Genomic DNA, 12,413 nt, shown 5'->3' on the forward strand with positions numbered 1-12,413 from the left:
CCGGGGCTGGAGCTGTGAACTCCCACCAAAACCCTTTGGCCTGATACCCCCGAGGTCCCTCCCCACATCCATGGCCACTGTCTGGCTGAGTGTAGAGCCCTCGGGCCAGTTAGTCCTGGCTTTCCCAGCCACATCCCGAGTCCGTTGTGCCGAAGGCGTGCGGCCCTTTGGGTCTGGGCGTGGCTCTAGGCGGGGCCCAACCTCGCTGGGTAGCGAGCCTGGAGGCCTGACCTTTTCCAGGGTGTTGACACGCGGACCTGGAAGACATGACAGCACTGCACCCTGGACCAGGCGGATCCTGCGTCCCTGGCCTACTGCCGTTTCTGTGAGTGTCTTTTTAGGAACCAGATCTGCTTATTTCAGACTGGAAAACTGGGGAGATTTTCAGCACTGCGATCTTTAGCTGAGCCTGATAATCTTTAAAAATCTCCATTAGAGAATTCACCTATCAGTATAAAAAGAAAATAATTATACTATTTTGCCTCTTTTACTCATCTGATTTTTCCTCCTTACGTTATGAGGCAATTTTGTGAGGCCTTAACAATTGTAATGATTATGCAGTATTTTTGTGATTAACTCAGGTTACCTAACTTTTCACTCTGGTGTTCAAGTAAAATGAGAGATCATTACTAAACTTAGTCCTCAATGTCTAATCAAAGGCCAGTGGAAATGGCCCAGGGTGAATATTGGAATTGCAGGTGGAGCACCAGAAGTGGAGGAATATCACCCTGACTGCTTTCCCCAACTTCATCAGGCTTGCGTTGTCTAGACTGGCTATAACTGTTACGCAGTATGGTACTCAGTTCAAGAGTGGCCCCTTTCCGTCATCTTTTTCAAAAAAGATTATTTTCCACTCCGAAAATATGCTCTCATTCACTTAAAAGTAAGGAGCATTTCTCCTTTGGCATTCTCCCCCTGCCTACGTTAGCAGAGGAGAGCTGGAACCCTGACAGCAGCCTGACTCACTAACAACACTGATGAGATGCCTTCTCCCCACCCCCACTGTCCCTTGAGGACACTGTGTGTGGGAGGTCGTCACGACTCACTAAAAGTCTCTCAGAACACAGATCCTTCCCTGTCATCGTTTTCATCATTAAGCGTGTTCCCTCAGCGCTCAGCAAAGAGAAATAGCTCTTTTTGTTTCCCCTCCCGGCATTTGCTCTTAAAGTTATAGAAAACAACCTATATTATGTTTGCGGATTTTATCAGAACAAGGATGTTTGGTAGAACAGGAAATGAAGGATTTCACTGTTTCCTGGCAGAGATCTGGTCTTTAGAATGCTGTTTGGAATGGGTGCCTGGAGGAATGTGAAAACCCTGTACATGGCTCTGACTTCTCTGTGTGCAGACAGATAATGGTTTCAACAGAGGACCGAGTTGTTGTGCTCCAGGGAGAGCCTCTTTCTTGGGCTTTGGGAGCCTCCCCTCAGGACTCATTGTGAGGGCTCCCTGCCAGTTCTTGAATGGCTGTGCCCCTGGCCTGAGCCCTAGGTGCTCGCCCCACAGTACTCGCCTCAGTACACAGCAGTACAGTCAACACAAGGAGCCTCCTTTGCACATTTCATTATGCACGCTCACAGTTGCATTTCATCAGAATGAAAGGAAGTGAGAGTCAAGGAAGTGCCCATCCGAGCCATGAGAAACAGTTCTGTAAGCCTGTATAACACAGGATACGTTATCAGTGTCGGAGCTCAGAAATTGCTGATCCAGTTTATACCCAACAAATTATTGTCCCCATGATCATGTTTACAGCCAATTTTACTGAAATATTTTTCAAGTTACTGGTCTTATATGGGACATTGAGTACCAAGTAGAAAGGGAAAGGATAGGGGTGTAACAAAATCCATTCTTTAAAGTCTTTAAGGACACACCTAGAAATGTTTTACCAACTATCTGGGCATTCCCTGGCCCAATCAGGTTGACACACGAGATTAACCATCACATTACATTACTGCCAGATCACTAAGTAAAATTCCCATTTGGATACCCTGCTATCTCGATTTATTAGCTCCCCAAAAACAAGTGCTATCGTTCTCTCTGATAATATTCTAATATACACCAGGCTAGCAACCACTTCATTTCCTTTCTACTTTGTCTCACAGTAGGTCCTTTGATAGAAAGCTTTGGCTCTGTACTTCAAAAACTATAATCTCTGTATAATTTGGAGCAGTTTAGTTAATTAGAGAGCTTCAAATCCTGCCAGACAGAGGAAGAGCCAGACTTAAAAAAAAGTCTTGGTTGCACATGGGTTGTTCCAAAAGCAGTATTTTTACCTAAGTTCCGAAATACAGTTTTTCAGTAAATATTTTCCCAGAGGAAGTGAAAACTTTGGGGGAAAAAAAGACATTTTAACAGTGTGATACTGATGCAGGAAAACGGATGTGGGGCAAGAGAAGGGCCACGTGCCAGGCTTCAGTTGAGCCCCTGGTACACGCCCCTCCAAGTGTGGGTCCTTTGCATCGCACAGGAAAGAATTCAAGAGCGAGCCACACAGTTCAGTGAAGGTAGATTTATTCAGAGAGATACATTGAAAGGCAAAAGAAAGGCCACGAGGTATGGGGGTTGGGTGCTCAGATTAAAAGTGGGTACCATTCCGTAGACAGAATGTGGGCCTTCTCCGAAGAGGGAGAGAGGGGCAGCCATGAGGCACTGTGTTGCTGGTTTTTATGGGCTTGGTGGCTTCATATGCTAATAAGTGGAAGGACCAGTCTGAGTAGCCTGGGGAAGGGGCTGGGATTCCCGGGAATTTGGCCATTTCCCACTCTTTGACCTTTTGTGTCTAGCCTTGGGACTGCCATGGTGCCTGTGGGCGTGTTATTCACCATGTTAATATACTACAATGAGTGTATAATAAAGCTCAAGATCTACTAGAAGTTAAATCTCTCATCATCCTGAGCATCAAAGCCTAATGGGAGTTGAATCTTTCACCATTTTGATGTTAATTGCTTGAATGGCTGTGCCCTGCCCACTCCCATCCTGTCTCAATGCTGTTATTTATAATGAGAAATACATATTTGGTCTTTGTCCCGTTTCCAACACAGAGCCTGTAAAACTCTTGGAATTTCCCAAGTGATGAGAGTGATAAAGGTGTCTTTTGCTAGGTTAATGAGGAACTTTGGACTGCTTCCAAAGATGCAAGCTGGTTGCCTGTGGAGCCAGTCACGAGATTAGAGGTTGGAACTTTCAGCCCCACTCCCTGGCGTCCTGGCAGGAGAAGGGCTAGAGATTGAATTTAATCACTAATGTGCAATGATTTGATCAATCATGTCTATGTAACAAGGTCTCCATAAAACCCCCCAAAAGTTGGGTTTCATAGAGCTTCTGTTTTGGTGAACATGTTGGGGATGCAGGGACAGTGGCTTGACTGGAAAGAGCATGGAAGATTTGTGCCCCTTCCCACATTATCTTGCCTTATGCATCAGTTTCTTCTGGCTGTTCCTGAGTTATGCCTTTTTATAATAAACTGGTAACTCTAGTAAGTAAAATGTTTCCCTGAGTTCTGTGAGCTGCTCTAGCAATTAGTCAAACTCCAGAAGAAAGTTATGGGAACCTCTGATCTATAGTCCATTGGTCAGAAGCACTAGTGACAATCTAGACTTTTGGTTGGTGTCTGAATTGTATGTGCAGGGGCACTGTCTTGTGGGACTGAACCCTTAGCCTGTGGGATCTGATGTTTTCTGCATGCAGATAATATTGGAATTTAGTTGAATTGTAGGACACCCAGCTGGTGTTGAAGAATTGCTTGGTGGTGTGGTAACCAACCGTCTGATACCTAAACCCACACACATAGAAACTGCTGACCAGAATCAGAAGCTTCTTATTACTCAATTTCAGAACTTTGTATTAAGTCTTAGTTATGAGTCTAGTGATAGTCTAGAATTTACACATGAATTTAAAATAAAATTTAAACCACTCATTTTATCTCCATAAAATTTTGTGAATGTGTATATATGTGTATATTTCTGTGGAGTGGTATTAAATTTCCAAAGAGAATAAAAATTTGCTCAAAATATATGTAGTTAATCTCTTAGATTATTTTAGAATATATTATAAAATAGAATTTATATTTTATAAATAAATTTTGAGATTTGGCCATTACTGCCCCCTCAAGTTATAAAAGTAGTTAAATACAAACTACAAGTAGTTATGGAGGTAATGCATTTACTATTTAAAAAGCTCTTAAATTTGTATAAGAAAATGTTTGAAACTCCAGGAAATTTTTAAGCAAGTGGCATGAGTAAATATAACATTCATCAAAGAGAGATTACAGTTGCTAAATAAATGTAATGAAAATGTACAACCTCACTCATAATGATAAATGCAAGATAAAAATCTCTGAAATTTGTAACAGCTTTATTCATAAAAGATAAAAAATAGACACAGCCCAGGTGTCTATTAACAGGAAAATCAATAAATACCTGTGGTATATTCATGCTATGGAATACTACTCAGCAATAAAAAGGAGGAAGAAAATCTGCTAGTACATGCAACAACAGGGATAAATCTCAAAGACATTATGCTGAGGTAAAGAATCCTTATCCTAAAGACTGACATACTGTATAATTCCATTGATATGAAGTTCTGGAATTGGCTTATGTAAACCATGATTTAAAAAATTAACAATAGTGGTTACCTCCAGTGGTGGTGGGGGCATATATTGAGGGTAGGATTTAATGGAAAGAGGTGTGAAGCAACTTTTTGGCATCATGGTAGTGTCCTGTATCTTGATAGAGATTTGTATTTCATACATGTATGTGTTTGCACAAACTCATCAGATGGTACACTTAAGATTTATGCATTTTATTATATTTACATTTTACATTTAAAAAGTCCAATAAAAAATATTGCACTCTGTTTAGTGATACACATGCTAAAGTGAGGGGTGAAGTGTATTACTGAATGCAACTTACTTTGAGATACATTAAAAATAATATGTGTTGATGGATAGAGGGATAGCTAGATAGCAACATATGTGATAAAGTGAATATAGCAAAATGTTAATTATAAAGTCAAAGTATTGGGTATATGGGTATTTGCTGTACAATTCTTTCAATTTTTGTGTGTGTTTCAGTTTTTTCTTAGTAAATTGTTGACCAAAAAACTCTGATGTACTAATTTGCCAATTAAATGAGAAAAAACAATTTAAAACATTAAAAAAAAGAGCCACAAATATTTAAAAAAAATAATAGACAGTAATGACTATAATTCTGTGAAACTGGCATTCTCTTGCCTATGAGTGTGTAATTTATATAATTTTTTTGGAAAACAACTTGGCAGTTTGTATCAAAAGTTGTAAAATTGGCCTATCTCACCTAATAATTCTACATTCAGAACTCTACACCAAGGGAATTGACCTCAATCATGGAAAATCCTATATAAGGGAGATGTTCATTATAACATTTATATGGCAGTAAGTTGGAAACCTAACTGTTCAAAAGTAAATCAGTAGATAAGTTTACTTGTATTTCATTGTTTCCACAGAAAATTTGAGGAGCTGGTGAGAAAATTACATACAATGAAGTAACAAAATAGATACAGAAATAATAAAATAGATACAGAAATAATGAGGGAAATGAAATCATTAAGTAAAATATATCTACCCTTGAAATATTACATATAGTTAAAAAGGATAGCTATGAAGACAGTACAGTTTCATTGAAAATGTCTGTGATATGACATTAGGTATAAAATAGACAACAAATCTGTGTATATGCAGCATAATTACAACTTTATGTAAGTGCTACATGTCTGAAGCTCTGTGTAATGGATGCTGTCATTTGCCATCTAAATTTTGACTTCAGGACTGAGGCTTGCGTTGCTCCAGCTCCCTGGAGTATGGGTGGCTAATAGCTTCCAGATGAGTCACTTTCTGAGAATGGCTCTCAGCCAAAAAGGGTTGCCTTGATCAAGGTCTGGGGTCTGTCCCTGGGAATAACTCTCATTGAATGTGTGGTTGAGGACAGGACTAGGTATGTTATTTGTAGGGCCCAATAAAAATGAAAATGTGAGGCCCCTTGTTCAAAACTTAAGGAAGTGACAAGTGACAGTGACAGCTGATAATTAAAACAAGACATGGAACTCTTCTGAGTGTGGAGGACCCTGTGTGATTGCTTAGGTCATATGCCATCAAAACTGGACTAGTCTTGGGAGGCATAAATGCCCACACTCCTTGCCTAAAAGAGATACAAGTCTGAACTCCTGGCCCAGCTTTAGAGCTCCCTGGGGGAATCAGCCTTCCATATGCAGTTCAACTTGTCTCTCTGTCCAGTACCCTTTTTGCACTCCCTGACAGGTGTTGATCTAGGAATACACCCCAATCCACTTTCTGCATGCAAATCTCTGCCTCAGTCTGCCTCCCAGGGAACCCGACTCAGTACATTATTGTTAAAGAAAACAAAAAAATGGTAATAAAATCTGGGAAGAAAATACAGTAATTGTATAAATTTTTCCTCCTTTCTGACTTTCAGTAATATGTTTATGTGACATTTAAAATAAAAATAATTTTAAATTTAAAAAATGATACTTCTAGCTATATACCCCAAAGAACTGAAAGCAGGGATTCAAACAGATACTTTGCACATTGTGTTCATAGCAGCATTACTCACGATAGCCAAAAAGTGGAAACAACTCAAGTGTCCATCAGCATATGAACAGATCAATGAAGTGTGGTATATATACACAATGGAATATGATTCTGTCTCTAAAAGAAATGAAATTCTGTCACAAGCTAGAATATTCATAAATTTTGAGGATATTATGCTAAATGAAATAAGCCAGACACAAAATGACAAATATTGTATGATTCTACTAATATGAGGTATGTACCTAGCATAGGCATACACATAAAGACAGGAAGTATAATAGAGGTTACCAGGGGCTGGAGGGAGGAAGGAATGGGAAGTTATTATTTACTGGATACAGAATTTCTATTTGAGATGATGAACAAATTTTGGAAATAGATAGTGATGATGGTTACTTAACACTGAATAAACTACATGCCACTGAATTGTACAATTAAAAATGGTTAAAATGGTAATTTTAAAAAGTTCTGCTGTTTAACATTTAGAAATAACAAGAGTGTCACTCCAACCCTAACAATGAGAAGCTGGATTATCTAAAAAGTCGTAATTTTTTTAACCCACTGGAGAGCTGGAGTCACAAAGCAAACCAAGTGTATTGAATCAAAGCTGACAAACACTTCCAAGAAAAAATGGATAATGTGAATTGTTTGAACTTTGAAAGAAGAGGTGGTTCTTGTAAAAGCTGATAAGCAGGACTGGATTAGGGTGAGAAAATGAGGCATTCTCTAGTGCAAAATTTAAGGGAGTGACAAAAACTGAGAAATCAAAATATACAATAGTTAATGAAATATTTAAAAAGTGTAAAAGTCTATGATGAACAAATTATCAACATTTTGAATGAAGGAATAGTGGGAACTGACATATGAGCCTGCCTCACTCACTTCACCCTATTACTCGCCCTGTCAGGTCTCATCTTTACTTGAAATTTAGATATTTTGTTTGTCATGGATTTTTTCACATCAATTTTTATCTTTATAAACATTGCATTAAAATATTTACTTTGGTTACTGAGATTTTTGGCACCCCTTTAAGTTTTGCAATGGAGGCAAATGAGACTTGCCTCACCCTATTGCTGGCTTCCCAGGACATCACTCCCTGGAAGTCAGTTTTGTTCACCAAATAAAACAAGGCAAGTTGATGCCCCAGTAGTTTGCTTTCTCAAATAAAGAGAGGTCACATAGAAAATGCAGGTGTGTTCAAGATTTACTCTTTGTTGGGATTGTATGAGGTAGTGGCAACAAAGCATTTGTTTTTTCTGTTGTTGTTTCAAACTTTTTTTTAATGTGGTAAAATACACATAACAAAATTTACCATCTTAACCATTTTTAAGTGTATAGTTCAGTGGTATTAAATATATTCATTGTTTTGTGCAGATATCACCACCATCCACCTCCATGAACCTTTTCATCCTGTAAAATTGAAACTCTGTACCCATTAGACAATAAGTCCCTATTTCCCACTCTTCTCAGATACTGGTAACCACTGTTTTCCTTCCTGCCTCTATGTTTTTGACTACTCTAAGAATCTCATAAAATGGAATCATATAGTATTTGTCTTTTGGGGACTGGCTTATTTCATTTGACATAATGACCTCAAGGTTCATCTTCATGCATGCTGTAGCATATATCAAAATTTCCTTCCTTTTTAAGGCTGAATAACATTCCATTGTAAAAGTATACCACATTTTGCTTATTCATTCATCCATTGGACTCTTGGCTTGCTTCCATGTTTTAGCTACTGTGAATAATGAACACGAGTATACAAAAATCTCTGTAAGATCTTATTTTCATTTTTGTGAGGTATATACACAATAGTAGAATTGCTGGATCATATAGTAATTCTATTTTAATTTTTAGGAACCACCTTACTGTTTTCCACAGTGGCTGTAGTGCCATTTTACATTCTTGCCAGTAGTGTGCAAGATTTCCATTTTCTCCAAATCCTCACCAGCACTGTTATTTGTTTTTTTTTAAACAAAATTTTTAGAGTAACCATCCTAATGGATATGAGGTAGTTTCTTACTGCACTTTTGATTTGCCTTTCCCTAATAATTAGTGATGTTGAGCATCTTTTTGTGTGCTTATTGCCCACTTGTATATTTTCTTCGAAGAAATATCTATTCAAGGCCCTTGCCCATTTAAAAATCAGGTTATTTTTGTGTTGTTTAGTTTTAGGTGATCTCTGTATATTCATGATGTTAATCACTTACGAGATACATGATTTGCAAATACATTCTCCCATTTGGTTAGGTTGCCTTTTTAGTCTGTTAATATTGTCTTTTGATGTACAAAATTAAAAATTTTCATCCAGTCCAATGTGTCTATTTTTTCTTTTGTTGTTTGGACCTTTGGAGTCATATCCAACAAATCCAATGCCGTGAAGATTTTGCCCTACGTTTTCTTCTAAGAGTTTTATAGTTTTAGGTCTTACATTTAGGTCTTTGATTCTTTTAGTTAGTTTTTGTATATGGTGTCAGGTAAGGGTCCAGCTTCATTCTTTTGCTTGTGGATATTCAGTTTCCCCAATACCATTGATAAAAAGACGGTCCTTTTCCCAGTGAATGGTCTTCGCACTCTTGGCAAAAATCATCTGATCATAGGTGTGAGGGATTATTTCTGAGCTTTCTATTCTGTTCCATTGGTCTATATGTCTGTTTTTATGTCAGTACCACTTTTTTTTTTGATTACTGTAGCTTTGTGATAAGTTTTAAAATCAGAAAATGTGAATTCTCCAGTTTTGTTCTTCTTTTCCAAGATTGTTTTGCCTATTCGGAGTCCCTTGAGATGCCATGTGAATTGTAGGATGAGTTTTCCATTTCTGCAAACAACATAATTGGGATTTTGATAGGGATTGTGTTGAATCTGTAGATTGGTTGTGTTACCAAATTGGTTATCTGGACCTGTGCCATGTTCCAGAGACCTCTTGTCTTGGCCGGATAGGTTCTTTTTCTGCTCAGATTTGCATAGTCAATAACAAAACTGGAGCAGCATGAAATACTGAAACTGGAATGGCACACACAAATTTTATTCAATGGCCAAAGAATGGAGAAATAGGAACTTAGTTTGTAAATCAACTTCTCAACCCAATTTGGGTGGAGACACCACGTATATGGAGGAAAAAAGGGAAATAAAAGGGAGGGATTTGGAAAGAGTGGGAGGAATATTAATAACTTATCCAAGAACAGAGGTGTGGTTTGGAGCCTGAATGCAACACTCCTTTTCAGTCCTAGTAACGCATTTTTGGTTGTCATGGAAATTGTCAGCTGTCCTGGCAGTGGTGGGTATGTCATTTAACATGTTAATGTATTACAATAAGCATATAATGAGGCTCAAGATCTACTGGAAGTCGGATCTTCCACCATCTTGGGCCTAGTTTGTTCCAAATCAGTTCTTGTTTTTCTCTTTGCAGCTTTCTCCTAAAACTTAGAAAAGAGCAATTGGTTTCCTTTCAAGAGAAAGACGGGGGTATTATTTGGGGGCAACAGCCCTGGTAACAAAAAATAAAGTTGCTTTTAATCAGAATGCCTGCAATCTGGTGGACCCAGCATCCCTCTCCAAAAAACCGTCTCCATTCTGTTCAGCCCTGAAAGTTTTAAAGGGAATTGAATGAATAATCTCAGTTAATCCTTGTGATAGGTGGTCAGAATTGTTGCTATCCCCCAATGCCTGCAGGCTCATCCTTATCAACTGCTTGAGCCTGCTCTTCTATGACTTAGGGAGGCCTGAGAGACTTCAGCTTTTCTATAAACAATAGGCAAGTGTTGGAGGGTGGTGGTGCCCACAGGGTCCTACTCCCTTTTACTAGAACTCAGAGAAACATTTTTCTTACCAGATTATTGGTTTATTGTAAAAGGATATAACTTGAGGACATTCAGATAAAAGAGATGCTTAGGACAAGGTATGGAGAAAGGGTAGAGAACTACCACACCCTCTCTGAGCACCACTATTCCCAAGTCGCCACATGTTCACCAACCCAGAAGCTCTCCAAAGCTGTCTTTTGGGATTTTATGCAAGCTTTATTACATAAGCAAGATTGATTAAATCATCGGCAATTGGTGAATGAGTCAACCTCCAGCCTCTCCCTCCCTTGAGGTCAGGAGTGTGGGACTGGAAAGTATCAATCCTCTAATCACCTGGTTGTTTCTCTAGGCAACCAACCCCCCCCCCCCATCCTTATGGGTGTTCTAGAAGTCAGCTCATTAACATAACAAGAGACACTTTTCATCACAGAAAATTCCAAGGGTTTTAGGAGTTCTGTGCCAGAAAAGGGGATGAAGAGCAAACATAGTTTTTATTATAAATCATAACATCACGTATGCATTCAAAGTTATCAGCTTAAAATAGACTTCTATCTATTATTTCACCAGGAGACTGCAGGGTGTTCTATACCATCGTACCTTTGCTCAGGGCCAGGCCAAGCTGTGCAAACTGTCCATTCCAGAAGGAAGTTTTATTTACAGTGTTGACTGAAAAAAATGCACAACTTAAAAGTTGAGAATTATGTTTTATTTGGTGGACTTCCTAAAGACCTACACTCAGGAGACAGGTCTCAGATCTGAGGGACTGTTCGAAGAGGTAAGGAAGAAGCCAGGATATACAGGAGTTTTGGAAAAAATACCCCAAGACAAAAAAAAACCCAGGTAGTGAAAAATCAAAAGATTACTGCTAATTAAAAACAAACAAACACAAACAAACAAACAAGTGAACAAACCAGACATCTCAAATTAATGAATTTAGTGCTTTTCACTTTATGGTAAGATGCAAGACTCAGGGCTTAATGAAATCATCCCTTTAAATGCATCTTAATTATCTAGGGCCAATATCCTGTTTTTCTCCATCCTGAATCCCCTGAGGGTGCACTGTTGGGGGTGGCAACATCCTTCCTTCACTGATAGGATGGATGACATTCTTTGTTCACAGCAGAGGGTGAGTGGAGGCATGTGTAGTTTGATGGTTTGTGTGTAAGAACTGCCTTTGTTAGCAATGTGTGCTAGGATTCTCTGCCAGAATGCTACTGGGCATCATAATGAATGAGTTATGCAGAGATGGCTGGGAGGTAGCCAGCCCCTATGAGGCATAAATTTAGAATGCCATGGCCCAGGTGAGTCTGGGAGCATTCCGTGAGAGTGATTGTCCTCAGCTGAATGTAGACTCTTGGTAACATTCAGGCCTGCAGTGCCTCTTACCTTCTGCTGGAGGGTGCTCGAGGGTGGTGGCAGGTGATCTAGCCTGGACTGACCTACCCACGCATAGGTCTGCTTGCAAAGTAGCTGTGCAGATGTCTCTGGAAGGGCAGCCCCTACATGATGGATGGATGGGAAGTAGGAGTGTGTGTGTGTGTGTGTGTGTGTTTGTGTGCGTCAGTGTCAGAAGTGGGGACACAGACACATTAGTGGTTATGGGCTGCAGTGTATTGAAATAAAGGAACGACCTTGCACCGGGAAAGACAGTCCTAGGTATCTCAGTACATCAGGAGGTAGATAATGAGCTCTCCTCCTTCAGCAACATCTGGCGGAAAGCCCTCTGGGTAGACTAGACCCACGGAATGGGGCTCAGGCTCTCCAACCCTGAGCAAATCCTAAAGTCTCCAGGCCTGGGTACTTCTTCCTGCACTTTTGCTTTTGAGTTTTCATACCATCCATGTTCATGGGCAGCTTAGAACATCAAGGTGCAGAACCTGGAGTGGGAGTCAGGGGTCTACTTACTTTGCTGAGGGGGTCTAAAAGTCCTGAGCTGTGGTGGTCATTTCTCTGGCCTGGGTCCCAGGCCTTGAGGGAATGCTGAGAAGTAGGGGTAGCCCAGGATCACATGATGCAGGATTTGGCAGATGGCC

The 12,413-nt window shown here is 39.6% G+C and overlaps 1 protein-coding gene across 2 annotated transcripts in view; it reads left to right on the top strand.

Annotated features, from left to right (window-relative positions):
* LOC102538092 (calcitonin) overlaps positions 1-12,413 on the top strand; it is a 136,029-nt gene that overhangs the window by 410 nt on the left and 123,206 nt on the right. The window contains exon 2 of one of the 2 annotated variants that reach the window (XM_072969562.1): positions 241-325. The gene's annotated coding sequence lies outside the window, so the exon portion shown is untranslated. Of the gene's footprint in view, positions 1-59; positions 326-12,413 lie in introns of those variants that run through there. The other variant, XM_072969563.1, reaches the window with a different exon arrangement.

Source organism: Vicugna pacos, chromosome 10, assembly GCF_048564905.1.
Source record: "Vicugna pacos chromosome 10, VicPac4, whole genome shotgun sequence".
Taxonomy (NCBI): domain Eukaryota; kingdom Metazoa; phylum Chordata; class Mammalia; order Artiodactyla; family Camelidae; genus Vicugna; species Vicugna pacos.